Here is a 27,374-nt window from a genome sequence, read left to right on the forward strand (position 1 = left end):
GCTGCAGCAATTTGCTCCCTTGTCACATGGGAGGTTCCATGGTGTAATGGTTAGCACTTTGGACTTTGAATCCAAGGATCCGAGTTCAAATCTCGGTGGGACCACTTTCATGACTGTTGATCAAATCTTTTTCTGTCAAGTGTATTCATAAATATCACAAATCTAACACGGGTAGAGTGAAACATTAATTTATTGATTGTATTCTGAAAGTCTATTCGATGTGAGCAAATGATAGAACTTTTAGAAAACATGGAAATTAAATGGCTCAAAATAATGAGACATTTTGCGAGCTGACTCTGTTTTCTCAAACTCATCACAGGGGGCTGATGCAAGATATTACTTTCTTAAATCTTACTGTTATTGATAAGGGGAAGATGGAACTTTTTAATTGGAAATCCTTCATTAAAACAAAACTTGAGGAATCAAATTGTGTATTATGGGGACAGAAGATATGACGTTTTGAATAACAATCGTGAAATTCAGACACACATATATTTACACTCTGATTTTCTAAAGTAAATCCATAACCATAAAGTAAAATCTTTCGAAAGACGTGTCAAAGGTAATAATCTGAATTTCTCTTTCAAAGAAATTCACAATTAAATGCACTGTGTAAGTCAAGCATGTTGTCATATAAGAAATCAGCAAAAATTAACTATCTCATTACTGGTCATATAGATGAGAGAGGAAATGAACCTAACGTTTAAATTGTGGATGGGAAACAACAGTTTTTAGTTTTCAGCTTCAATACATATGTTTATGAATAATTGATTTCTTTATATAGTCTTATCGCTATCTAGACGGATATAGCTATGTATAAATAGATGCATACTTATACGTTGATAAGTATCAGTATAAAACATTGACGTTATGTTTTTCCAAGACCAAATTCTAAGAAATGGGTGAAATAGTAAATCTCATAATTCAAGCAGGTCCCACCGAGATTTGAACTCGGATCGCGGGATTCAGAGTCCAGAGTGCTAACCATTACACCATGGAACCCTCCCATACATGAGTCATTTTTCCATTGAGACAAAAGAGAGCGCATTAGTGCGGGGGCATTTCTTACATTGATGAAACGATATCTCTGTTGAATGCTCATAGTGTAAAGAGCTATAATGTGATTTGATTCTGTTCAGATACATTCTCCTTAACAGTGTTAAATATGCAAACGTTTATCAGGATAGGCAAGTTATATCATAATGATCATCTTTGACTGTAACATATTAAAACATTTTACATTTCCAAACTAATACACCCATTTCTTTGTCTCTCACATGGGATGCGCCAAAGAGCAATGATTGGCACGTTGGACTTTGCATGCAAAGGTACCAGTCCAAATCTTGGGGGTACTATTTTATTACTCTTGACCTTTTCTATTTCTGTCACCTTTGTTTATTGATAGCTCAAATCCAACACCAGTAGGTTGAAAGAGACAATTATTGATTCCTTTCAAAACGTCCATCAGCTTGAACAAGTTACAGAAATACAAACATTATAATACGTTTACATCACATTCCTACACAAAATAGTGTGACATTAAGAAATCCTATCCTGTTTTTCTGAAATGCATTTCAGAGGCCTGATTCCCAGCATCCCTTTTTGAAGCTTTCTGCGCTATTGATAAGGCGAATTTAGCACATTTTGAAAGAGAAGTGTTCTTAAATCAAACCTAGAGAACCACAATGACGGTATCATTCAGATAGTACAAATGTTTTTGTATATTAGTATGGAAATTGTGAAATAAAACGTTTTTCATGCTGATTTTCAACAGTCGATCTGCAATCGTGAAACATAAGCTTTTGCTTGGAGGCCTCACAGGTACTGATCTAATTTTCTCTTTTAAGATTATTCACAAATCATATGATATGCTTTGTATAAATCAACTATATTGTTAGATCAAAATTGAGTAAAAAGTGACTATCTCAATTTCATGACATATAGAAGAGTAAGGAGAAGAAGCTCATGTTTCAAATGTGGAGAGGCAACAACTTTTCATTATTTTCACCTCTACTAATTATATGCATTTTTATAATGTATGTGTTTATGTTGTCCTATAAATATACAGAGACATATAGCAAGATATAGGGAGATACATACGTGTAAAGTGGATATGTACAAGTTTATAAGTAAATGAGATGTTTTTCCAATTAATAATTCTAAGAACTGAATGGAAAAAGAAAATCGTAAAGTTTAGATAAGTCCCACTGTGATTTGTACTCAGATCCCGGTTTTCAGAGTCTAGAGTGCTAAGCATGATACCATCAAACCACCTGTACCAGGTTGAGCTTTTCATTTTGAGAGAAGAGATTGCATTCACGGGGGAATCTTATATTTTATTGCAAAATCGTATCTCACATAAAAAGTACTGTTCAACAGAGTGATAGCGTTACTTGAGTCCTCTGGGCAACATCCTTCCCTAACATAGTTCAATATGCAAAAGTTGAACAGAATAGAAAAGTAATAACATTCTGTTGGTCTTTGACTGTAGAACATTAAAAACTTTGAAATGTTCACATTGCTGCAGCAATTTGCTCCCTTGTCACATGGGAGGTTCCATGGTGTAATGGTTAGCACTTTGGACTTTGAATCCAAGGATCCGAGTTCAAATCTCGGTGGGACCACTTTCATGACTGTTATCAAATCTTTTTCTGTCAAGTGTATTCATAAATATCACAAATCTAACACGGGTAGAGTGAAACATTAATTTATTGATTGTATTCTGAAAGTCTATTCGATGTGAGCAAATGATAGAACTTTTAGAAAACATGGAAATTAAATGGCTCAAAATAATGAGACATTTTGCGAGCTGACTCTGTTTTCTCAAACTCATCACAGGGGGCTGATGCAAGATATTACTTTCTTAAATCTTACTGTTATTGATAAGGGGAAGATGGAACTTTTTAATTGGAAATCCTTCATTAAAACAAAACTTGAGGAATCAAATTGTGTATTATGGGGACAGAAGATATGACGTTTTGAATAACAATCGTGAAATTCAGACACACATATATTTACACTCTGATTTTCTAAAGTAAATCCATAACCATAAAGTAAAATCTTTCGAAAGACGTGTCAAAGGTAATAATCTGAATTTCTCTTTCAAAGAAATTCACAATTAAATGCACTGTGTAAGTCAAGCATGTTGTCATATAAGAAATCAGCAAAAATTAACTATCTCATTACTGGTCATATAGATGAGAGAGGAAATGAACCTAACGTTTAAATTGTGGATGGGAAACAACAGTTTTTAGTTTTCAGCTTCAATACATATGTTTATGAATAATTGATTTCTTTATATAGTCTTATCGCTATCTAGACGGATATAGCTATGTATAAATAGATGCATACTTATACGTTGATAAGTATCAGTATAAAACATTGACGTTATGTTTTTCCAAGACCAAATTCTAAGAAATGGGTGAAATAGTAAATCTCATAATTCAAGCAGGTCCCACCGAGATTTGAACTCGGATCGCGGGATTCAGAGTCCAGAGTGCTAACCATTACACCATGGAACCCTCCCATACATGAGTCATTTTTCCATTGAGACAAAAGAGAGCGCATTAGTGCGGGGGCATTTCTTACATTGATGAAACGATATCTCTGTTGAATGCTCATAGTGTAAAGAGCTATAATGTGATTTGATTCTGTTCAGATACATTCTCCTTAACAGTGTTAAATATGCAAACGTTTATCAGGATAGGCAAGTTATATCATAATGATCATCTTTGACTGTAACATATTAAAACATTTTACATTTCCAAACTAATACACCCATTTCTTTGTCTCTCACATGGGATGCGCCAAAGAGCAATGATTGGCACGTTGGACTTTGCATGCAAAGGTACCAGTCCAAATCTTGGGGGTACTATTTTATTACTCTTGACCTTTTCTATTTCTGTCACCTTTGTTTATTGATAGCTCAAATCCAACACCAGTAGGTTGAAAGAGACAATTATTGATTCCTTTCAAAACGTCCATCAGCTTGAACAAGTTACAGAAATACAAACATTATAATACGTTTACATCACATTCCTACACAAAATAGTGTGACATTAAGAAATCCTATCCTGTTTTTCTGAAATGCATTTCAGAGGCCTGATTCCCAGCATCCCTTTTTGAAGCTTTCTGCGCTATTGATAAGGCGAATTTAGCACATTTTGAAAGAGAAGTGTTCTTAAATCAAACCTAGAGAACCACAATGACGGTATCATTCAGATAGTACAAATGTTTTTGTATATTAGTATGGAAATTGTGAAATAAAACGTTTTTCATGCTGATTTTCAACAGTCGATCTGCAATCGTGAAACATAAGCTTTTGCTTGGAGGCCTCACAGGTACTGATCTAATTTTCTCTTTTAAGATTATTCACAAATCATATGATATGCTTTGTATAAATCAACTATATTGTTAGATCAAAATTGAGTAAAAAGTGACTATCTCAATTTCATGACATATAGAAGAGTAAGGAGAAGAAGCTCATGTTTCAAATGTGGAGAGGCAACAACTTTTCATTATTTTCACCTCTACTAATTATATGCATTTTTATAATGTATGTGTTTATGTTGTCCTATAAATATACAGAGACATATAGCAAGATATAGGGAGATACATACGTGTAAAGTGGATATGTACAAGTTTATAAGTAAATGAGATGTTTTTCCAATTAATAATTCTAAGAACTGAATGGAAAAAGAAAATCGTAAAGTTTAGATAAGTCCCACTGTGATTTGTACTCAGATCCCGGTTTTCAGAGTCTAGAGTGCTAAGCATGATACCATCAAACCACCTGTACCAGGTTGAGCTTTTCATTTTGAGAGAAGAGATTGCATTCACGGGGGAATCTTATATTTTATTGCAAAATCGTATCTCACATAAAAAGTACTGTTCAACAGAGTGATAGCGTTACTTGAGTCCTCTGGGCAACATCCTTCCCTAACATAGTTCAATATGCAAAAGTTGAACAGAATAGAAAAGTAATAACATTCTGTTGTTCTTTGACTGTAGAACATTAAAAACTTTGAAATGTTCACATTGCTGCAGCAATTTGCTCCCTTGTCACATGGGAGGTTCCATGGTGTAATGGTTAGCACTTTGGACTTTGAATCCAAGGATCCGAGTTCAAATCTCGGTGGGACCACTTTCATGACTGTTGATCAAATCTTTTTCTGTCAAGTGTATTCATAAATATCACAAATCTAACACGGGTAGAGTGAAACATTAATTTATTGATTGTATTCTGAAAGTCTATTCGATGTGAGCAAATGATAGAACTTTTAGAAAACATGGAAATTAAATGGCTCAAAATAATGAGACATTTTGCGAGCTGACTCTGTTTTCTCAAACTCATCACAGGGGGCTGATGCAAGATATTACTTTCTTAAATCTTACTGTTATTGATAAGGGGAAGATGGAACTTTTTAATTGGAAATCCTTCATTAAAACAAAACTTGAGGAATCAAATTGTGTATTATGGGGACAGAAGATATGACGTTTTGAATAACAATCGTGAAATTCAGACACACATATATTTACACTCTGATTTTCTAAAGTAAATCCATAACCATAAAGTAAAATCTTTCGAAAGACGTGTCAAAGGTAATAATCTGAATTTCTCTTTCAAAGAAATTCACAATTAAATGCACTGTGTAAGTCAAGCATGTTGTCATATAAGAAATCAGCAAAAATTAACTATCTCATTACTGGTCATATAGATGAGAGAGGAAATGAACCTAACGTTTAAATTGTGGATGGGAAACAACAGTTTTTAGTTTTCAGCTTCAATACATATGTTTATGAATAATTGATTTCTTTATATAGTCTTATCGCTATCTAGACGGATATAGCTATGTATAAATAGATGCATACTTATACGTTGATAAGTATCAGTATAAAACATTGACGTTATGTTTTTCCAAGACCAAATTCTAAGAAATGGGTGAAATAGTAAATCTCATAATTCAAGCAGGTCCCACCGAGATTTGAACTCGGATCGCGGGATTCAGAGTCCAGAGTGCTAACCATTACACCATGGAACCCTCCCATACATGAGTCATTTTTCCATTGAGACAAAAGAGAGCGCATTAGTGCGGGGGCATTTCTTACATTGATGAAACGATATCTCTGTTGAATGCTCATAGTGTAAAGAGCTATAATGTGATTTGATTCTGTTCAGATACATTCTCCTTAACAGTGTTAAATATGCAAACGTTTATCAGGATAGGCAAGTTATATCATAATGATCATCTTTGACTGTAACATATTAAAACATTTTACATTTCCAAACTAATACACCCATTTCTTTGTCTCTCACATGGGATGCGCCAAAGAGCAATGATTGGCACGTTGGACTTTGCATGCAAAGGTACCAGTCCAAATCTTGGGGGTACTATTTTATTACTCTTGACCTTTTCTATTTCTGTCACCTTTGTTTATTGATAGCTCAAATCCAACACCAGTAGGTTGAAAGAGACAATTATTGATTCCTTTCAAAACGTCCATCAGCTTGAACAAGTTACAGAAATACAAACATTATAATACGTTTACATCACATTCCTACACAAAATAGTGTGACATTAAGAAATCCTATCCTGTTTTTCTGAAATGCATTTCAGAGGCCTGATTCCCAGCATCCCTTTTTGAAGCTTTCTGCGCTATTGATAAGGCGAATTTAGCACATTTTGAAAGAGAAGTGTTCTTAAATCAAACCTAGAGAACCACAATGACGGTATCATTCAGATAGTACAAATGTTTTTGTATATTAGTATGGAAATTGTGAAATAAAACGTTTTTCATGCTGATTTTCAACAGTCGATCTGCAATCGTGAAACATAAGCTTTTGCTTGGAGGCCTCACAGGTACTGATCTAATTTTCTCTTTTAAGATTATTCACAAATCATATGATATGCTTTGTATAAATCAACTATATTGTTAGATCAAAATTGAGTAAAAAGTGACTATCTCAATTTCATGACATATAGAAGAGTAAGGAGAAGAAGCTCATGTTTCAAATGTGGAGAGGCAACAACTTTTCATTATTTTCACCTCTACTAATTATATGCATTTTTATAATGTATGTGTTTATGTTGTCCTATAAATATACAGAGACATATAGCAAGATATAGGGAGATACATACGTGTAAAGTGGATATGTACAAGTTTATAAGTAAATGAGATGTTTTTCCAATTAATAATTCTAAGAACTGAATGGAAAAAGAAAATCGTAAAGTTTAGATAAGTCCCACTGTGATTTGTACTCAGATCCCGGTTTTCAGAGTCTAGAGTGCTAAGCATGATACCATCAAACCACCTGTACCAGGTTGAGCTTTTCATTTTGAGAGAAGAGATTGCATTCACGGGGGAATCTTATATTTTATTGCAAAATCGTATCTCACATAAAAAGTACTGTTCAACAGAGTGATAGCGTTACTTGAGTCCTCTGGGCAACATCCTTCCCTAACATAGTTCAATATGCAAAAGTTGAACAGAATAGAAAAGTAATAACATTCTGTTGGTCTTTGACTGTAGAACATTAAAAACTTTGAAATGTTCACATTGCTGCAGCAATTTGCTCCCTTGTCACATGGGAGGTTCCATGGTGTAATGGTTAGCACTTTGGACTTTGAATCCAAGGATCCGAGTTCAAATCTCGGTGGGACCACTTTCATGACTGTTATCAAATCTTTTTCTGTCAAGTGTATTCATAAATATCACAAATCTAACACGGGTAGAGTGAAACATTAATTTATTGATTGTATTCTGAAAGTCTATTCGATGTGAGCAAATGATAGAACTTTTAGAAAACATGGAAATTAAATGGCTCAAAATAATGAGACATTTTGCGAGCTGACTCTGTTTTCTCAAACTCATCACAGGGGGCTGATGCAAGATATTACTTTCTTAAATCTTACTGTTATTGATAAGGGGAAGATGGAACTTTTTAATTGGAAATCCTTCATTAAAACAAAACTTGAGGAATCAAATTGTGTATTATGGGGACAGAAGATATGACGTTTTGAATAACAATCGTGAAATTCAGACACACATATATTTACACTCTGATTTTCTAAAGTAAATCCATAACCATAAAGTAAAATCTTTCGAAAGACGTGTCAAAGGTAATAATCTGAATTTCTCTTTCAAAGAAATTCACAATTAAATGCACTGTGTAAGTCAAGCATGTTGTCATATAAGAAATCAGCAAAAATTAACTATCTCATTACTGGTCATATAGATGAGAGAGGAAATGAACCTAACGTTTAAATTGTGGATGGGAAACAACAGTTTTTAGTTTTCAGCTTCAATACATATGTTTATGAATAATTGATTTCTTTATATAGTCTTATCGCTATCTAGACGGATATAGCTATGTATAAATAGATGCATACTTATACGTTGATAAGTATCAGTATAAAACATTGACGTTATGTTTTTCCAAGACCAAATTCTAAGAAATGGGTGAAATAGTAAATCTCATAATTCAAGCAGGTCCCACCGAGATTTGAACTCGGATCGCGGGATTCAGAGTCCAGAGTGCTAACCATTACACCATGGAACCCTCCCATACATGAGTCATTTTTCCATTGAGACAAAAGAGAGCGCATTAGTGCGGGGGCATTTCTTACATTGATGAAACGATATCTCTGTTGAATGCTCATAGTGTAAAGAGCTATAATGTGATTTGATTCTGTTCAGATACATTCTCCTTAACAGTGTTAAATATGCAAACGTTTATCAGGATAGGCAAGTTATATCATAATGATCATCTTTGACTGTAACATATTAAAACATTTTACATTTCCAAACTAATACACCCATTTCTTTGTCTCTCACATGGGATGCGCCAAAGAGCAATGATTGGCACGTTGGACTTTGCATGCAAAGGTACCAGTCCAAATCTTGGGGGTACTATTTTATTACTCTTGACCTTTTCTATTTCTGTCACCTTTGTTTATTGATAGCTCAAATCCAACACCAGTAGGTTGAAAGAGACAATTATTGATTCCTTTCAAAACGTCCATCAGCTTGAACAAGTTACAGAAATACAAACATTATAATACGTTTACATCACATTCCTACACAAAATAGTGTGACATTAAGAAATCCTATCCTGTTTTTCTGAAATGCATTTCAGAGGCCTGATTCCCAGCATCCCTTTTTGAAGCTTTCTGCGCTATTGATAAGGCGAATTTAGCACATTTTGAAAGAGAAGTGTTCTTAAATCAAACCTAGAGAACCACAATGACGGTATCATTCAGATAGTACAAATGTTTTTGTATATTAGTATGGAAATTGTGAAATAAAACGTTTTTCATGCTGATTTTCAACAGTCGATCTGCAATCGTGAAACATAAGCTTTTGCTTGGAGGCCTCACAGGTACTGATCTAATTTTCTCTTTTAAGATTATTCACAAATCATATGATATGCTTTGTATAAATCAACTATATTGTTAGATCAAAATTGAGTAAAAAGTGACTATCTCAATTTCATGACATATAGAAGAGTAAGGAGAAGAAGCTCATGTTTCAAATGTGGAGAGGCAACAACTTTTCATTATTTTTACCTCTACTAATTATATGCATTTTTATAATGTATGTGTTTATGTTGTCCTATAAATATACAGAGACATATAGCAAGATATAGGGAGATACATACGTGTAAAGTGGATATGTACAAGTTTATAAGTAAATGAGATGTTTTTCCAATTAATAATTCTAAGAACTGAATGGAAAAAGAAAATCGTAAAGTTTAGATAAGTCCCACTGTGATTTGTACTCAGATCCCGGTTTTCAGAGTCTAGAGTGCTAAGCATGATACCATCAAACCACCTGTACCAGGTTGAGCTTTTCATTTTGAGAGAAGAGATTGCATTCACGGGGGAATCTTATATTTTATTGCAAAATCGTATCTCACATAAAAAGTACTGTTCAACAGAGTGATAGCGTTACTTGAGTCCTCTGGGCAACATCCTTCCCTAACATAGTTCAATATGCAAAAGTTGAACAGAATAGAAAAGTAATAACATTCTGTTGGTCTTTGACTGTAGAACATTAAAAACTTTGAAATGTTCACATTGCTGCAGCAATTTGCTCCCTTGTCACATGGGAGGTTCCATGGTGTAATGGTTAGCACTTTGGACTTTGAATCCAAGGATCCGAGTTCAAATCTCGGTGGGACCACTTTCATGACTGTTGATCAAATCTTTTTCTGTCAAGTGTATTCATAAATATCACAAATCTAACACGGGTAGAGTGAAACATTAATTTATTGATTGTATTCTGAAAGTCTATTCGATGTGAGCAAATGATAGAACTTTTAGAAAACATGGAAATTAAATGGCTCAAAATAATGAGACATTTTGCGAGCTGACTCTGTTTTCTCAAACTCATCACAGGGGGCTGATGCAAGATATTACTTTCTTAAATCTTACTGTTATTGATAAGGGGAAGATGGAACTTTTTAATTGGAAATCCTTCATTAAAACAAAACTTGAGGAATCAAATTGTGTATTATGGGGACAGAAGATATGACGTTTTGAATAACAATCGTGAAATTCAGACACACATATATTTACACTCTGATTTTCTAAAGTAAATCCATAACCATAAAGTAAAATCTTTCGAAAGACGTGTCAAAGGTAATAATCTGAATTTCTCTTTCAAAGAAATTCACAATTAAATGCACTGTGTAAGTCAAGCATGTTGTCATATAAGAAATCAGCAAAAATTAACTATCTCATTACTGGTCATATAGATGAGAGAGGAAATGAACCTAACGTTTAAATTGTGGATGGGAAACAACAGTTTTTAGTTTTCAGCTTCAATACATATGTTTATGAATAATTGATTTCTTTATATAGTCTTATCGCTATCTAGACGGATATAGCTATGTATAAATAGATGCATACTTATACGTTGATAAGTATCAGTATAAAACATTGACGTTATGTTTTTCCAAGACCAAATTCTAAGAAATGGGTGAAATAGTAAATCTCATAATTCAAGCAGGTCCCACCGAGATTTGAACTCGGATCGCGGGATTCAGAGTCCAGAGTGCTAACCATTACACCATGGAACCCTCCCATACATGAGTCATTTTTCCATTGAGACAAAAGAGAGCGCATTAGTGCGGGGGCATTTCTTACATTGATGAAACGATATCTCTGTTGAATGCTCATAGTGTAAAGAGCTATAATGTGATTTGATTCTGTTCAGATACATTCTCCTTAACAGTGTTAAATATGCAAACGTTTATCAGGATAGGCAAGTTATATCATAATGATCATCTTTGACTGTAACATATTAAAACATTTTACATTTCCAAACTAATACACCCATTTCTTTGTCTCTCACATGGGATGCGCCAAAGAGCAATGATTGGCACGTTGGACTTTGCATGCAAAGGTACCAGTCCAAATCTTGGGGGTACTATTTTATTACTCTTGACCTTTTCTATTTCTGTCACCTTTGTTTATTGATAGCTCAAATCCAACACCAGTAGGTTGAAAGAGACAATTATTGATTCCTTTCAAAACGTCCATCAGCTTGAACAAGTTACAGAAATACAAACATTATAATACGTTTACATCACATTCCTACACAAAATAGTGTGACATTAAGAAATCCTATCCTGTTTTTCTGAAATGCATTTCAGAGGCCTGATTCCCAGCATCCCTTTTTGAAGCTTTCTGCGCTATTGATAAGGCGAATTTAGCACATTTTGAAAGAGAAGTGTTCTTAAATCAAACCTAGAGAACCACAATGACGGTATCATTCAGATAGTACAAATGTTTTTGTATATTAGTATGGAAATTGTGAAATAAAACGTTTTTCATGCTGATTTTCAACAGTCGATCTGCAATCGTGAAACATAAGCTTTTGCTTGGAGGCCTCACAGGTACTGATCTAATTTTCTCTTTTAGGATTATTCACAAATCATATGATATGCTTTGTATAAATCAACTATATTGTTAGATCAAAATTGAGTAAAAAGTGACTATCTCAATTTCATGACATATAGAAGAGTAAGGAGAAGAAGCTCATGTTTCAAATGTGGAGAGGCAACAACTTTTCATTATTTTCACCTCTACTAATTATATGCATTTTTATAATGTATGTGTTTATGTTGTCCTATAAATATACAGAGACATATAGCAAGATATAGGGAGATACATACGTGTAAAGTGGATATGTACAAGTTTATAAGTAAATGAGATGTTTTTCCAATTAATAATTCTAAGAACTGAATGGAAAAAGAAAATCGTAAAGTTTAGATAAGTCCCACTGTGATTTGTACTCAGATCCAGGTTTTCAGAGTCTAGAGTGCTAAGCATGATACCATCAAACCACCTGTACCAGGTTGAGCTTTTCATTTTGAGAGAAGAGATTGCATTCACGGGGGAATCTTATATTTTATTGCAAAATCGTATCTCACATAAAAAGTACTGTTCAACAGAGTGATAGCGTTACTTGAGTCCTCTGGGCAACATCCTTCCCTAACATAGTTCAATATGCAAAAGTTGAACAGAATAGAAAAGTAATAACATTCTGTTGGTCTTTGACTGTAGAACATTAAAAACTTTGAAATGTTCACATTGCTGCAGCAATTTGCTCCCTTGTCACATGGGAGGTTCCATGGTGTAATGGTTAGCACTTTGGACTTTGAATCCAAGGATCCGAGTTCAAATCTCGGTGGGACCACTTTCATGACTGTTGATCAAATCTTTTTCTGTCAAGTGTATTCATAAATATCACAAATCTAACACGGGTAGAGTGAAACATTAATTTATTGATTGTATTCTGAAAGTCTATTCGATGTGAGCAAATGATAGAACTTTTAGAAAACATGGAAATTAAATGGCTCAAAATAATGAGACATTTTGCGAGCTGACTCTGTTTTCTCAAACTCATCACAGGGGGCTGATGCAAGATATTACTTTCTTAAATCTTACTGTTATTGATAAGGGGAAGATGGAACTTTTTAATTGGAAATCCTTCATTAAAACAAAACTTGAGGAATCAAATTGTGTATTATGGGGACAGAAGATATGACGTTTTGAATAACAATCGTGAAATTCAGACACACATATATTTACACTCTGATTTTCTAAAGTAAATCCATAACCATAAAGTAAAATCTTTCGAAAGACGTGTCAAAGGTAATAATCTGAATTTCTCTTTCAAAGAAATTCACAATTAAATGCACTGTGTAAGTCAAGCATGTTGTCATATAAGAAATCAGCAAAAATTAACTATCTCATTACTGGTCATATAGATGAGAGAGGAAATGAACCTAACGTTTAAATTGTGGATGGGAAACAACAGTTTTTAGTTTTCAGCTTCAATACATATGTTTATGAATAATTGATTTCTTTATATAGTCTTATCGCTATCTAGACGGATATAGCTATGTATAAATAGATGCATACTTATACGTTGATAAGTATCAGTATAAAACATTGACGTTATGTTTTTCCAAGACCAAATTCTAAGAAATGGGTGAAATAGTAAATCTCATAATTCAAGCAGGTCCCACCGAGATTTGAACTCGGATCGCGGGATTCAGAGTCCAGAGTGCTAACCATTACACCATGGAACCCTCCCATACATGAGTCATTTTTCCATTGAGACAAAAGAGAGCGCATTAGTGCGGGGGCATTTCTTACATTGATGAAACGATATCTCTGTTGAATGCTCATAGTGTAAAGAGCTATAATGTGATTTGATTCTGTTCAGATACATTCTCCTTAACAGTGTTAAATATGCAAACGTTTATCAGGATAGGCAAGTTATATCATAATGATCATCTTTGACTGTAACATATTAAAACATTTTACATTTCCAAACTAATACACCCATTTCTTTGTCTCTCACATGGGATGCGCCAAAGAGCAATGATTGGCACGTTGGACTTTGCATGCAAAGGTACCAGTCCAAATCTTGGGGGTACTATTTTATTACTCTTGACCTTTTCTATTTCTGTCACCTTTGTTTATTGATAGCTCAAATCCAACACCAGTAGGTTGAAAGAGACAATTATTGATTCCTTTCAAAACGTCCATCAGCTTGAACAAGTTACAGAAATACAAACATTATAATACGTTTACATCACATTCCTACACAAAATAGTGTGACATTAAGAAATCCTATCCTGTTTTTCTGAAATGCATTTCAGAGGCCTGATTCCCAGCATCCCTTTTTGAAGCTTTCTGCGCTATTGATAAGGCGAATTTAGCACATTTTGAAAGAGAAGTGTTCTTAAATCAAACCTAGAGAACCACAATGACGGTATCATTCAGATAGTACAAATGATTTTGTATATTAGTATGGAAATTGTGAAATAAAACGTTTTTCATGCTGATTTTCAACAGTCGATCTGCAATCGTGAAACATAAGCTTTTGCTTGGAGGCCTCACAGGTACTGATCTAATTTTCTCTTTTAAGATTATTCACAAATCATATGATATGCTTTGTATAAATCAACTATATTGTTAGATCAAAATTGAGTAAAAAGTGACTATCTCAATTTCATGACATATAGAAGAGTAAGGAGAAGAAGCTCATGTTTCAAATGTGGAGAGGCAACAACTTTTCATTATTTTCACCTCTACTAATTATATGCATTTTTATAATGTATGTGTTTATGTTGTCCTATAAATATACAGAGACATATAGCAAGATATAGGGAGATACATACGTGTAAAGTGGATATGTACAAGTTTATAAGTAAATGAGATGTTTTTCCAATTAATAATTCTAAGAACTGAATGGAAAAAGAAAATCGTAAAGTTTAGATAAGTCCCACTGTGATTTGTACTCAGATCCAGGTTTTCAGAGTCTAGAGTGCTAAGCATGATACCATCAAACCACCTGTACCAGGTTGAGCTTTTCATTTTGAGAGAAGAGATTGCATTCACGGGGGAATCTTATATTTTATTGCAAAATCGTATCTCACATAAAAAGTACTGTTCAACAGAGTGATAGCGTTACTTGAGTCCTCTGGGCAACATCCTTCCCTAACATAGTTCAATATGCAAAAGTTGAACAGAATAGAAAAGTAATAACATTCTGTTGGTCTTTGACTGTAGAACATTAAAAACTTTGAAATGTTCACATTGCTGCAGCAATTTGCTCCCTTGTCACATGGGAGGTTCCATGGTGTAATGGTTAGCACTTTGGACTTTGAATCCAAGGATCCGTGTTCAAATCTCGGTGGGACCACTTTCATGACTGTTGATCAAATCTTTTTCTGTCAAGTGTATTCATAAATATCACAAATCTAACACGGGTAGAGTGAAACATTAATTTATTGATTGTATTCTGAAAGTCTATTCGATGTGAGCAAATGATAGAACTTTTAGAAAACATGGAAATTAAATGGCTCAAAATAATGAGACATTTTGCGAGCTGACTCTGTTTTCTCAAACTCATCACAGGGGGCTGATGCAAGATATTACTTTCTTAAATCTTACTGTTATTGATAAGGGGAAGATGGAACTTTTTAATTGGAAATCCTTCATTAAAACAAAACTTGAGGAATCAAATTGTGTATTATGGGGACAGAAGATATGACGTTTTGAATAACAATCGTGAAATTCAGTCACACATATATTTACACTCTGATTTTCTAAAGTAAATCCATAACCATAAAGTAAAATCTTTCGAAAGACGTGTCAAAGGTAATAATCTGAATTTCTCTTTCAAAGAAATTCACAATTAAATGCACTGTGTAAGTAAAGCATGTTGTCATATAAGAAATCAGCAAAAATTAACTATCTCATTACTGGTCATATAGATGAGAGAGGAAATGAACCTAACGTTTAAATTGTGGATGGGAAACAACAGTTTTTAGTTTTCAGCTTCAATACATATGTTTATGAATAATTGATTTCTTTATATAGTCTTATCGCTATCTAGACGGATATAGCTATGTATAAATAGATGCATACTTATACGTTGATAAGTATCAGTATAAAACATTGACGTTATGTTTTTCCAAGACCAAATTCTAAGAAATGGGTGAAATAGTAAATCTCATAATTCAAGCAGGTCCCACCGAGATTTGAACTCGGATCGCGGGATTCAGAGTCCAGAGTGCTAACCATTACACCATGGAACCCTCCCATACATGAGTCATTTTTCCATTGAGACAAAAGAGAGCGCATTAGTGCGGGGGCATTTCTTACATTGATGAAACGATATCTCTGTTGAATGCTCATAGTGTAAAGAGCTATAATGTGATTTGATTCTGTTCAGATACATTCTCCTTAACAGTGTTAAATATGCAAACGTTTATCAGGATAGGCAAGTTATATCATAATGATCATCTTTGACTGTAACATATTAAAACATTTTACATTTCCAAACTAATACACCCATTTCTTTGTCTCTCACATGGGATGCGCCAAAGAGCAATGATTGGCACGTTGGACTTTGCATGCAAAGGTACCAGTCCAAATCTTGGGGGTACTATTTTATTACTCTTGACCTTTTCTATTTCTTTCACCTTTGTTTATTGATAGCTCAAATCCAACACCAGTAGGTTGAAAGAGACAATTATTGATTCCTTTCAAAACGTCCATCAGCTTGAACAAGTTACAGAAATACAAACATTATAATACGTTTACATCACATTCCTACACAAAATAGTGTGACATTAAGAAATCCTATCCTGTTTTTCTGAAATGCATTTCAGAGGCCTGATTCCCAGCATCCCTTTTTGAAGCTTTCTGCGCTATTGATAAGGCGAATTTAGCACATTTTGAAAGAGAAGTGTTCTTAAATCAAACCTAGAGAACCACAATGACGGTATCATTCAGATAGTACAAATGTTTTTGTATATTAGTATGGAAATTGTGAAATAAAACGTTTTTCATGCTGATTTTCAACAGTCGATCTGCAATCGTGAAACATAAGCTTTTGCTTGGAGGCCTCACAGGTACTGATCTAATTTTCTCTTTTAAGATTATTCACAAATCATATGATATGCTTTGTATAAATCAACTATATTGTTAGATCAAAATTGGGTAAAAAGTGACTATCTCAATTTCATGACATATAGAAGAGTAAGGAGAAGAAGCTCATGTTTCAAATGTGGAGAGGCAACAACTTTTCATTATTTTCACCTCTACTAATTATATGCATTTTTATAATGTATGTGTTTATGTTGTCCTATAAATATACAGAGACATATAGCAAGATATAGGGAGATACATACGTGTAAAGTGGATATGTACAAGTTTATAAGTAAATGAGATGTTTTTCCAATTAATAATTCTAAGAACTGAATGGAAAAAGAAAATCGTAAAGTTTAGATAAGTCCCACTGTGATTTGTACTCAGATCCCGGTTTTCAGAGTCTAGAGTGCTAAGCATGATACCATCAAACCACCTGTACCAGGTTGAGCTTTTCATTTTGAGAGAAGAGATTGCATTCACGGGGGAATCTTATATTTTATTGCAAAATCGTATCTCACATAAAAAGTACTGTTCAACAGAGTGATAGCGTTACTTGAGTCCTCTGGGCAACATCCTTCCCTAACATAGTTCAATATGCAAAAGTTGAACAGAATAGAAAAGTAATAACATTCTGTTGGTCTTTGACTGTAGAACATTAAAAACTTTGAAATGTTCACATTGCTGCAGCAATTTGCTCCCTTGTCACATGGGAGGTTCCATGGTGTAATGGTTAGCACTTTGGACTTTGAATCCAAGGATCCGTGTTCAAATCTCGGTGGGACCACTTTCATGACTGTTGATCAAATCTTTTTCTGTCAAGTGTATTCATAAATATCACAAATCTAACACGGGTAGAGTGAAACATTAATTTATTGATTGTATTCTGAAAGTCTATTCGATGTGAGCAAATGATAGAACTTTTAGAAAACATGGAAATTAAATGGCTCAAAATAATGAGACATTTTGCGAGCTGACTCTGTTTTCTCAAACTCATCACAGGGGGCTGATGCAAGATATTACTTTCTTAAATCTTACTGTTATTGATAAGGGGAAGATGGAACTTTTTAATTGGAAATCCTTCATTAAAACAAAACTTGAGGAATCAAATTGTGTATTATGGGGACAGAAGATATGACGTTTTGAATAACAATCGTGAAATTCAGACACACATATATTTACACTCTGATTTTCTAAAGTAAATCCATAACCATAAAGTAAAATCTTTCGAAAGACGTGTCAAAGGTAATAATCTGAATTTCTCTTTCAAAGAAATTCACAATTAAATGCACTGTGTAAGTCAAGCATGTTGTCATATAAGAAATCAGCAAAAATTAACTATCTCATTACTGGTCATATAGATGAGAGAGGAAATGAACCTAACGTTTAAATTGTGGATGGGAAACAACAGTTTTTAGTTTTCAGCTTCAATACATATGTTTATGAATAATTGATTTCTTTATATAGTCTTATCGCTATCTAGACGGATATAGCTATGTATAAATAGATGCATACTTATACGTTGATAAGTATCAGTATAAAACATTGACGTTATGTTTTTCCAAGACCAAATTCTAAGAAATGGGTGAAATAGTAAATCTCATAATTCAAGCAGGTCCCACCGAGATTTGAACTCGGATCGCGGGATTCAGAGTCCAGAGTGCTAACCATTACACCATGGAACCCTCCCATACATGAGTCATTTTTCCATTGAGACAAAAGAGAGCGCATTAGTGCGGGGGCATTTCTTACATTGATCAACGGTATCTCTGTTGAATGCTCATAGTGTAAAGAGCTATAATGTGATTTGATTCTGTTCAGATACATTCTCCTTAACAGTGTTAAATATGCAAACGTTTATCAGGATAGGCAAGTTATATCATAATGATCATCTTTGACTGTAACATATTAAAACATTTTACATTTCCAAACTAATACACCCATTTCTTTGTCTCTCACATGGGATGCGCCAAAGAGCAATGATTGGCACGTTGGACTTTGCATGCAAAGGTACCAGTCCAAATCTTGGGGGTACTATTTTATTACTCTTGACCTTTTCTATTTCTGTCACCTTTGTTTATTGATAGCTCAAATCCAACACCAGTAGGTTGAAAGAGACAATTATTGATTCCTTTCAAAACGTCCATCAGCTTGAACAAGTTACAGAAATACAAACATTATAATACGTTTACATCACATTCCTACACAAAATAGTGTGACATTAAGAAATCCTATCCTGTTTTTCTGAAATGCATTTCAGAGGCCTGATTCCCAGCATCCCTTTTTGAAGCTTTCTGCGCTATTGATAAGGCGAATTTAGCACATTTTGAAAGAGAAGTGTTCTTAAATCAAACCTAGAGAACCACAATGACGGTATCATTCAGATAGTACAAATGTTTTTGTATATTAGTATGGAAATTGTGAAATAAAACGTTTTTCATGCTGATTTTCAACAGTCGATCTGCAATCGTGAAACATAAGCTTTTGCTTGGAGGCCTCACAGGTACTGATCTAATTTTCTCTTTTAAGATTATTCACAAATCATATGATATGCTTTGTATAAATCAACTATATTGTTAGATCAAAATTGAGTAAAAAGTGACTATCTCAATTTCATGACATATAGAAGAGTAAGGAGAAGAAGCTCATGTTTCAAATGTGGAGAGGCAACAACTTTTCATTATTTTCACCTCTACTAATTATATGCATTTTTATAATGTATGTGTTTATGTTGTCCTATAAATATACAGAGACATATAGCAAGATATAGGGAGATACATACGTGTAAAGTGGATATGTACAAGTTTATAAGTAAATGAGATGTTTTTCCAATTAATAATTCTAAGAACTGAATGGAAAAAGAAAATCGTAAAGTTTAGATAAGTCCCACTGTGATTTGTACTCAGATCCCGGTTTTCAGAGTCTAGAGTGCTAAGCATGATACCATCAAACCACCTGTACCAGGTTGAGCTTTTCATTTTGAGAGAAGAGATTGCATTCACGGGGGAATCTTATATTTTATTGCAAAATCGTATCTCACATAAAAAGTACTGTTCAACAGAGTGATAGCGTTACTTGAGTCCTCTGGGCAACATCCTTCCCTAACATAGTTCAATATGCAAAAGTTGAACAGAATAGAAAAGTAATAACATTCTGTTGGTCTTTGACTGTAGAACATTAAAAACTTTGAAATGTTCACATTGCTGCAGCAATTTGCTCCCTTGTCACATGGGAGGTTCCATGGTGTAATGGTTAGCACTTTGGACTTTGAATCCAAGGATCCGTGTTCAAATCTCGGTGGGACCACTTTCATGACTGTTGATCAAATCTTTTTCTGTCAAGTGTATTCATAAATATCACAAATCTAACACGGGTAGAGTGAAACATTAATTTATTGATTGTATTCTGAAAGTCTATTCGATGTGAGCAAATGATAGAACTTTTAGAAAACATGGAAATTAAATGGCTCAAAATAATGAGACATTTTGCGAGCTGACTCTGTTTTCTCAAACTCATCACAGGGGGCTGATGCAAGATATTACTTTCTTAAATCTTACTGTTATTGATAAGGGGAAGATGGAACTTTTTAATTGGAAATCCTTCATTAAAACAAAACTTGAGGAATCAAATTGTGTATTATGGGGACAGAAGATATGACGTTTTAATAACAATCGTGAAATTCAGACACACATATATTTACACTCTGATTTTCTAAAGTAAATCCATAACCATAAAGTAAAATCTTTCGAAAGACGTGTCAAAGGTAATAATCTGAATTTCTCTTTCAAAGAAATTCACAATTAAATGCACTGTGTAAGTCAAGCATGTTGTCATATAAGAAATCAGCAAAAATTAACTATCTCATTACTGGTCATATAGATGAGAGAGGAAATGAACCTAACGTTTAAATTGTGGATGGGAAACAACAGTTTTTAGTTTTCAGCTTCAATACATATGTTTATGAATAATTGATTTCTTTATATAGTCTTATCGCTATCTAGACGGATATAGCTATGTATAAATAGATGCATACTTATACGTTGATAAGTATCAGTATAAAACATTGACGTTATGTTTTTCCAAGACCAAATTCTAAGAAATGGGTGAAATAGTAAATCTCATAATTCAAGCAGGTCCCACCGAGATTTGAACTCGGATCGCGGGATTCAGAGTCCAGAGTGCTAACCATTACACCATGGAACCCTCCCATACATGAGTAATTTTTCCATTGAGACAAAAGAGAGCGCATTAGTGCGGGGGCATTTCTTACATTGATGAAACGATATCTCTGTTGAATGCTCATAGTGTAAAGAGCTATAATGTGATTTGATTCTGTTCAGATACATTCTCCTTAACAGTGTTAAATATGCAAACGTTTATCAGGATAGGCAAGTTATATCATAATGATCATCTTTGACTGTAACATATTAAAACATTTTACATTTCCAAACTAATACACCCATTTCTTTGTCTCTCACATGGGATGCGCCAAAGAGCAATGATTGGCACGTTGGACTTTGCATGCAAAGGTACCAGTCCAAATCTTGGGGGTACTATTTTATTACTCTTGACCTTTTCTATTTCTGTCACCTTTGTTTTTTGATAGCTCAAATCCAACACCAGTAGGTTGAAAGAGACAATTATTGATTCCTTTCAAAACGTCCATCAGCTTGAACAAGTTACAGAAATACAAACATTATAATACGTTTACATCACATTCCTACACAAAATAGTGTGACATTAAGAAATCCTATCCTGGTTTTCTGAAATGCATTTCAGAGGCCTGATTCCCAGCATCCCTTTTTGAAGCTTTCTGCGCTATTGATAAGGCGAATTTAGCACATTTTGAAAGAGAAGTGTTCTTAAATCAAACCTAGAGAACCACAATGACGGTATCATTCAGATAGTACAAATGTTTTTGTATATTAGTATGGAAATTGTGAAATAAAACGTTTTTCATGCTGATTTTCAACAGTCGATCTGCAATCGTGAAACATAAGCTTTTGCTTGGAGGCCTCACAGGTACTGATCTAATTTTCTCTTTTAAGATTATTCACAAATCATATGATATGCTTTGTATAAATCAACTATATTGTTAGATCAAAATTGAGTAAAAAGTGACTATCTCAATTTCATGACATATAGAAGAGTAAGGAGAAGAAGCTCATGTTTCAAATGTGGAGAGGCAACAACTTTTCATTATTTTCACCTCTACTAATTATATGCATTTTTATAATGTATGTGTTTATGTTGTCCTATAAATATACAGAGACATATAGCAAGATATAGGGAGATACATACGTGTAAAGTGGATATGTACAAGTTTATAAGTAAATGAGATGTTTTTCCAATTAATAATTCTAAGAACTGAATGGAAAAAGAAAATCGTAAAGTTTAGATAAGTCCCACTGTGATTTGTACTCAGATCCCGGTTTTCAGAGTCTAGAGTGCTAAGCATGATACCATCAAACCACCTGTACCAGGTTGAGCTTTTCATTTTGAGAGAAGAGATTGCATTCACGGGGGAATCTTATATTTTATTGCAAAATCGTATCTCACATAAAAAGTACTGTTCAACAGAGTGATAGCGTTACTTGAGTCCTCTGGGCAACATCCTTCCCTAACATAGTTCAATATGCAAAAGTTGAACAGAATAGAAAAGTAATAACATTCTGTTGGTCTTTGACTGTAGAACATTAAAAACTTTGAAATGTTCACATTGCTGCAGCAATTTGCTCCCTTGTCACATGGGAGGTTCCATGGTGTAATGGTTAGCACTTTGGACTTTGAATCCAAGGATCCGTGTTCAAATCTCGGTGGGACCACTTTCATGACTGTTGATCAAATCTTTTTCTGTCAAGTGTATTCATAAATATCACAAATCTAACACGGGTAGAGTGAAACATTAATTTATTGATTGTATTCTGAAAGTCTATTCGATGTGAGCAAATGATAGAACTTTTAGAAAACATGGAAATTAAATGGCTCAAAATAATGAGACATTTTGCGAGCTGACTCTGTTTTCTCAAACTCATCACAGGGGGCTGATGCAAGATATTACTTTCTTAAATCTTACTGTTATTGATAAGGGGAAGATGGAACTTTTTAATTGGAAATCCTTCATTAAAACAAAACTTGAGGAATCAAATTGTGTATTATGGGGACAGAAGATATGACGTTTTGAATAACAATCGTGAAATTCAGACACACATATATTTACACTCTGATTTTCTAAAGTAAATCCATAACCATAAAGTAAAATCTTTCGAAAGACGTGTCAAAGGTAATAATCTGAATTTCTCTTTCAAAGAAATTCACAATTAAATGCACTGTGTAAGTCAAGCATGTTGTCATATAAGAAATCAGCAAAAATTAACTATCTCATTACTGGTCATATAGATGAGAGAGGAAATGAACCTAACGTTTAAATTGTGGATGGGAAACAACAGTTTTTAGTTTTCAGCTTCAATACATATGTTTATGAATAATTGATTTCTTTATATAGTCTTATCGCTATCTAGACGGATATAGCTATGTATAAATAGATGCATACTTATACGTTGATAAGTATCAGTATAAAACATCGACGTTATGTTTTTCCAAGACCAAATTCTAAGAAATGGGTGAAATAGTAAATCTCATAATTCAAGCAGGTCCCACCGAGATTTGAACTCGGATCGCGGGATTCAGAGTCCAGAGTGCTAACCATTACACCATGGAACCCTCCCATACATGAGTAATTTTTCCATTGAGACAAAAGAGAGCGCATTAGTGCGGGGGCATTTCTTACATTGATGAAACGATATCTCTGTTGAATGCTCATAGTGTAAAGAGCTATAATGTGATTTGATTCTGTTCAGATACATTCTCCTTAACAGTGTTAAATATGCAAACGTTTATCAGGATAGGCAAGTTATATCATAATGATCATCTTTGACTGTAACATATTAAAACATTTTACATTTCCAAACTAATACACCCATTTCTTTGTCTCTCACATGGGATGCGCCAAAGAGCAATGATTGGCACGTTGGACTTTGCATGCAAAGGTACCAGTCCAAATCTTGGGGGTACTATTTTATTACTCTTGACCTTTTCTATTTCTGTCACCTTTGTTTATTGATAGCTCAAATCCAACACCAGTAGGTTGAAAGAGACAATTATTGATTCCTTTCAAAACGTCCATCAGCTTGAACAAGTTACAGAAATACAAACATTATAATACGTTTACATCACATTCCTACACAAAATAGTGTGACATTAAGAAATCCTATCCTGTTTTTCTGAAATGCATTTCAGAGGCCTGATTCCCAGCATCCCTTTTTGAAGCTTTCTGCGCTATTGATAAGGCGAATTTAGCACATTTTGAAAGAGAAGTGTTCTTAAATCAAACCTAGAGAACCACAATGACGGTATCATTCAGATAGTACAAATGTTTTTGTATATTAGTATGGAAATTGTGAAATAAAACGTTTTTCATGCTGATTTTCAACAGTCGATCTGCAATCGTGAAACATAAGCTTTTGCTTGGAGGCCTCACAGGTACTGATCTAATTTTCTCTTTTAAGATTATTCACAAATCATATGATATGCTTTGTATAAATCAACTATATTGTTAGATCAAAATTGAGTAAAAAGTGACTATCTCAATTTCATGACATATAGAAGAGTAAGGAGAAGAAGCTCATGTTTCAAATGTGGAGAGGCAACAACTTTTCATTATTTTCACCTCTACTAATTATATGCATTTTTATAATGTATGTGTTTATGTTGTCCTATAAATATACAGAGACATATAGCAAGATATAGGGAGATACATACGTGTAAAGTGGATATGTACAAGTTTATAAGTAAATGAGATGTTTTTCCAATTAATAATTCTAAGAACTGAATGGAAAAAGAAAATCGTAAAGTTTAGATAAGTCCCACTGTGATTTGTACTCAGATCCCGGTTTTCAGAGTCTAGAGTGCTAAGCATGATACCATCAAACCACCTGTACCAGGTTGAGCTTTTCATTTTGAGAGAAGAGATTGCATTCACGGGGGAATCTTATATTTTATTGCAAAATCGTATCTCACATAAAAAGTACTGTTCAACAGAGTGATAGCGTTACTTGAGTCCTCTGGGCAACATCCTTCCCTAACATAGTTCAATATGCAAAAGTTGAACAGAATAGAAAAGTAATAACATTCTGTTGGTCTTTGACTGTAGAACATTAAAAACTTTGAAATGTTCACATTGCTGCAGCAATTTGCTCCCTTGTCACATGGGAGGTTCCATGGTGTAATGGTTAGCACTTTGGACTTTGAATCCAAGGATCCGTGTTCAAATCTCGGTGGGACCACTTTCATGACTGTTGATCAAATCTTTTTCTGTCAAGTGTATTCATAAATATCACAAATCTAACACGGGTAGAGTGAAACATTAATTTATTGATTGTATTCTGAAAGTCTATTCGATGTGAGCAAATGATAGAACTTTTAGAAAACATGGAAATTAAATGGCTCAAAATAATGAGACATTTTGCGAGCTGACTCTGTTTTCTCAAACTCATCACAGGGGGCTGATGCAAGATATTACTTTCTTAAATCTTACTGTTATTGATAAGGGGAAGATGGAACTTTTTAATTGGAAATCCTTCATTAAAACAAAACTTGAGGAATCAAATTGTGTATTATGGGGACAGAAGATATGACGTTTTAATAACAATCGTGAAATTCAGACACACATATATTTACACTCTGATTTTCTAAAGTAAATCCATAACCATAAAGTAAAATCTTTCGAAAGACGTGTCAAAGGTAATAATCTGAATTTCTCTTTCAAAGAAATTCACAATTAAATGCACTGTGTAAGTCAAGCATGTTGTCATATAAGAAATCAGCAAAAATTAACTATCTCATTACTGGTCATATAGATGAGAGAGGAAATGAACCTAACGTTTAAATTGTGGATGGGAAACAACAGTTTTTAGTTTTCAGCTTCAATACATATGTTTATGAATAATTGATTTCTTTATATAGTCTTATCGCTATCTAGACGGATATAGCTATGTATAAATAGATGCATACTTATACGTTGATAAGTATCAGTATAAAACATTGACGTTATGTTTTTCCAAGACCAAATTCTAAGAAATGGGTGAAATAGTAAATCTCATAATTCAAGCAGGTCCCACCGAGATTTGAACTCGGATCGCGGGATTCAGAGTCCAGAGTGCTAACCATTACACCATGGAACCCTCCCATACATGAGTAATTTTTCCATTGAGACAAAAGAGAGCGCATTAGTGCGGGGGCATTTCTTACATTGATGAAACGATATCTCTGTTGAATGCTCATAGTGTAAAGAGCTATAATGTGATTTGATTCTGTTCAGATACATTCTCCTTAACAGTGTTAAATATGCAAACGTTTATCAGGATAGGCAAGTTATATCATAATGATCATCTTTGACTGTAACATATTAAAACATTTTACATTTCCAAACTAATACACCCATTTCTTTGTCTCTCACATGGGATGCGCCAAAGAGCAATGATTGGCACGTTGGACTTTGCATGCAAAGGTACCAGTCCAAATCTTGGGGGTACTATTTTATTACTCTTGACCTTTTCTATTTCTGTCACCTTTGTTTATTGATAGCTCAAATCCAACACCAGTAGGTTGAAAGAGACAATTATTGATTCCTTTCAAAACGTCCATCAGCTTGAACAAGTTACAGAAATACAAACATTATAATACGTTTACATCACATTCCTACACAAAATAGTGTGACATTAAGAAATCCTATCCTGTTTTTCTGAAATGCATTTCAGAGGCCTGATTCCCAGCATCCCTTTTTGAAGCTTTCTGCGCTATTGATAAGGCGAATTTAGCACATTTTGAAAGAGAAGTGTTCTTAAATCAAACCTAGAGAACCACAATGACGGTATCATTCAGATAGTACAAATGTTTTTGTATATTAGTATGGAAATTGTGAAATAAAACGTTTTTCATGCTGATTTTCAACAGTCGATCTGCAATCGTGAAACATAAGCTTTTGCTTGGAGGCCTCACAGGTACTGATCTAATTTTCTCTTTTAAGATTATTCACAAATCATATGATATGCTTTGTATAAATCAACTATATTGTTAGATCAAAATTGAGTAAAAAGTGACTATCTCAATTTCATGACATATAGAAGAGTAAGGAGAAGAAGCTCATGTTTCAAATGTGGAGAGGCAACAACTTTTCATTATTTTCACCTCTACTAATTATATGCATTTTTATAATGTATGTGTTTATGTTGTCCTATAAATATACAGAGACATATAGCAAGATATAGGGAGATACATACGTGTAAAGTGGATATGTACAAGTTTATAAGTAAATGAGATGTTTTTCCAATTAATAATTCTAAGAACTGAATGGAAAAA

General features: G+C 33.9%; 22 non-coding genes across 22 annotated transcripts; 11 read left to right on the top strand and 11 right to left on the bottom strand.

Moving 5' to 3' along the window:
• The first annotated feature begins 32 nt into the window (after positions 1 to 32).
• On the top strand, positions 33 to 104 carry TRNAQ-UUG (transfer RNA glutamine (anticodon UUG)). Its single transcript has one exon. It is a non-coding gene; the product is annotated as a tRNA-Gln (tRNA).
• Positions 105 to 930: 826 nt separating this feature from the next.
• Positions 931 to 1,002, bottom strand: TRNAQ-CUG (transfer RNA glutamine (anticodon CUG)). Its single transcript has one exon. It is a non-coding gene; the product is annotated as a tRNA-Gln (tRNA).
• A 1,550-nt stretch (positions 1,003 to 2,552) lies between these two features.
• Positions 2,553 to 2,624, top strand: TRNAQ-UUG (transfer RNA glutamine (anticodon UUG)). The gene has a single exon. It is a non-coding gene; the product is annotated as a tRNA-Gln (tRNA).
• Positions 2,625 to 3,449: 825 nt separating this feature from the next.
• On the bottom strand, positions 3,450 to 3,521 carry TRNAQ-CUG (transfer RNA glutamine (anticodon CUG)). Its single transcript has one exon. It is a non-coding gene; the product is annotated as a tRNA-Gln (tRNA).
• A 1,550-nt stretch (positions 3,522 to 5,071) lies between these two features.
• TRNAQ-UUG (transfer RNA glutamine (anticodon UUG)) lies at positions 5,072 to 5,143 on the top strand. Its single transcript has one exon. It is a non-coding gene; the product is annotated as a tRNA-Gln (tRNA).
• Positions 5,144 to 5,969: 826 nt separating this feature from the next.
• Positions 5,970 to 6,041, bottom strand: TRNAQ-CUG (transfer RNA glutamine (anticodon CUG)). The gene has a single exon. It is a non-coding gene; the product is annotated as a tRNA-Gln (tRNA).
• A 1,550-nt stretch (positions 6,042 to 7,591) lies between these two features.
• TRNAQ-UUG (transfer RNA glutamine (anticodon UUG)) lies at positions 7,592 to 7,663 on the top strand. The gene has a single exon. It is a non-coding gene; the product is annotated as a tRNA-Gln (tRNA).
• An 825-nt stretch (positions 7,664 to 8,488) lies between these two features.
• On the bottom strand, positions 8,489 to 8,560 carry TRNAQ-CUG (transfer RNA glutamine (anticodon CUG)). Its single transcript has one exon. It is a non-coding gene; the product is annotated as a tRNA-Gln (tRNA).
• Positions 8,561 to 10,110: 1,550 nt separating this feature from the next.
• On the top strand, positions 10,111 to 10,182 carry TRNAQ-UUG (transfer RNA glutamine (anticodon UUG)). Its single transcript has one exon. It is a non-coding gene; the product is annotated as a tRNA-Gln (tRNA).
• Positions 10,183 to 11,008: 826 nt separating this feature from the next.
• Positions 11,009 to 11,080, bottom strand: TRNAQ-CUG (transfer RNA glutamine (anticodon CUG)). Its single transcript has one exon. It is a non-coding gene; the product is annotated as a tRNA-Gln (tRNA).
• Positions 11,081 to 12,630: 1,550 nt separating this feature from the next.
• TRNAQ-UUG (transfer RNA glutamine (anticodon UUG)) lies at positions 12,631 to 12,702 on the top strand. Its single transcript has one exon. It is a non-coding gene; the product is annotated as a tRNA-Gln (tRNA).
• An 826-nt stretch (positions 12,703 to 13,528) lies between these two features.
• Positions 13,529 to 13,600, bottom strand: TRNAQ-CUG (transfer RNA glutamine (anticodon CUG)). The gene has a single exon. It is a non-coding gene; the product is annotated as a tRNA-Gln (tRNA).
• A 1,550-nt stretch (positions 13,601 to 15,150) lies between these two features.
• On the top strand, positions 15,151 to 15,222 carry TRNAQ-UUG (transfer RNA glutamine (anticodon UUG)). Its single transcript has one exon. It is a non-coding gene; the product is annotated as a tRNA-Gln (tRNA).
• An 826-nt stretch (positions 15,223 to 16,048) lies between these two features.
• On the bottom strand, positions 16,049 to 16,120 carry TRNAQ-CUG (transfer RNA glutamine (anticodon CUG)). The gene has a single exon. It is a non-coding gene; the product is annotated as a tRNA-Gln (tRNA).
• A 1,550-nt stretch (positions 16,121 to 17,670) lies between these two features.
• TRNAQ-UUG (transfer RNA glutamine (anticodon UUG)) lies at positions 17,671 to 17,742 on the top strand. The gene has a single exon. It is a non-coding gene; the product is annotated as a tRNA-Gln (tRNA).
• Positions 17,743 to 18,568: 826 nt separating this feature from the next.
• TRNAQ-CUG (transfer RNA glutamine (anticodon CUG)) lies at positions 18,569 to 18,640 on the bottom strand. The gene has a single exon. It is a non-coding gene; the product is annotated as a tRNA-Gln (tRNA).
• A 1,549-nt stretch (positions 18,641 to 20,189) lies between these two features.
• Positions 20,190 to 20,261, top strand: TRNAQ-UUG (transfer RNA glutamine (anticodon UUG)). The gene has a single exon. It is a non-coding gene; the product is annotated as a tRNA-Gln (tRNA).
• An 825-nt stretch (positions 20,262 to 21,086) lies between these two features.
• Positions 21,087 to 21,158, bottom strand: TRNAQ-CUG (transfer RNA glutamine (anticodon CUG)). Its single transcript has one exon. It is a non-coding gene; the product is annotated as a tRNA-Gln (tRNA).
• Positions 21,159 to 22,708: 1,550 nt separating this feature from the next.
• On the top strand, positions 22,709 to 22,780 carry TRNAQ-UUG (transfer RNA glutamine (anticodon UUG)). Its single transcript has one exon. It is a non-coding gene; the product is annotated as a tRNA-Gln (tRNA).
• An 826-nt stretch (positions 22,781 to 23,606) lies between these two features.
• TRNAQ-CUG (transfer RNA glutamine (anticodon CUG)) lies at positions 23,607 to 23,678 on the bottom strand. The gene has a single exon. It is a non-coding gene; the product is annotated as a tRNA-Gln (tRNA).
• Positions 23,679 to 25,228: 1,550 nt separating this feature from the next.
• On the top strand, positions 25,229 to 25,300 carry TRNAQ-UUG (transfer RNA glutamine (anticodon UUG)). The gene has a single exon. It is a non-coding gene; the product is annotated as a tRNA-Gln (tRNA).
• Positions 25,301 to 26,125: 825 nt separating this feature from the next.
• Positions 26,126 to 26,197, bottom strand: TRNAQ-CUG (transfer RNA glutamine (anticodon CUG)). The gene has a single exon. It is a non-coding gene; the product is annotated as a tRNA-Gln (tRNA).
• Between the last annotated feature and the right edge of the window lie 1,177 nt (positions 26,198 to 27,374).

This window comes from Lissotriton helveticus, chromosome 4_1 (assembly GCF_964261635.1).
Source record: "Lissotriton helveticus chromosome 4_1, aLisHel1.1, whole genome shotgun sequence".
Taxonomy (NCBI): domain Eukaryota; kingdom Metazoa; phylum Chordata; class Amphibia; order Caudata; family Salamandridae; genus Lissotriton; species Lissotriton helveticus.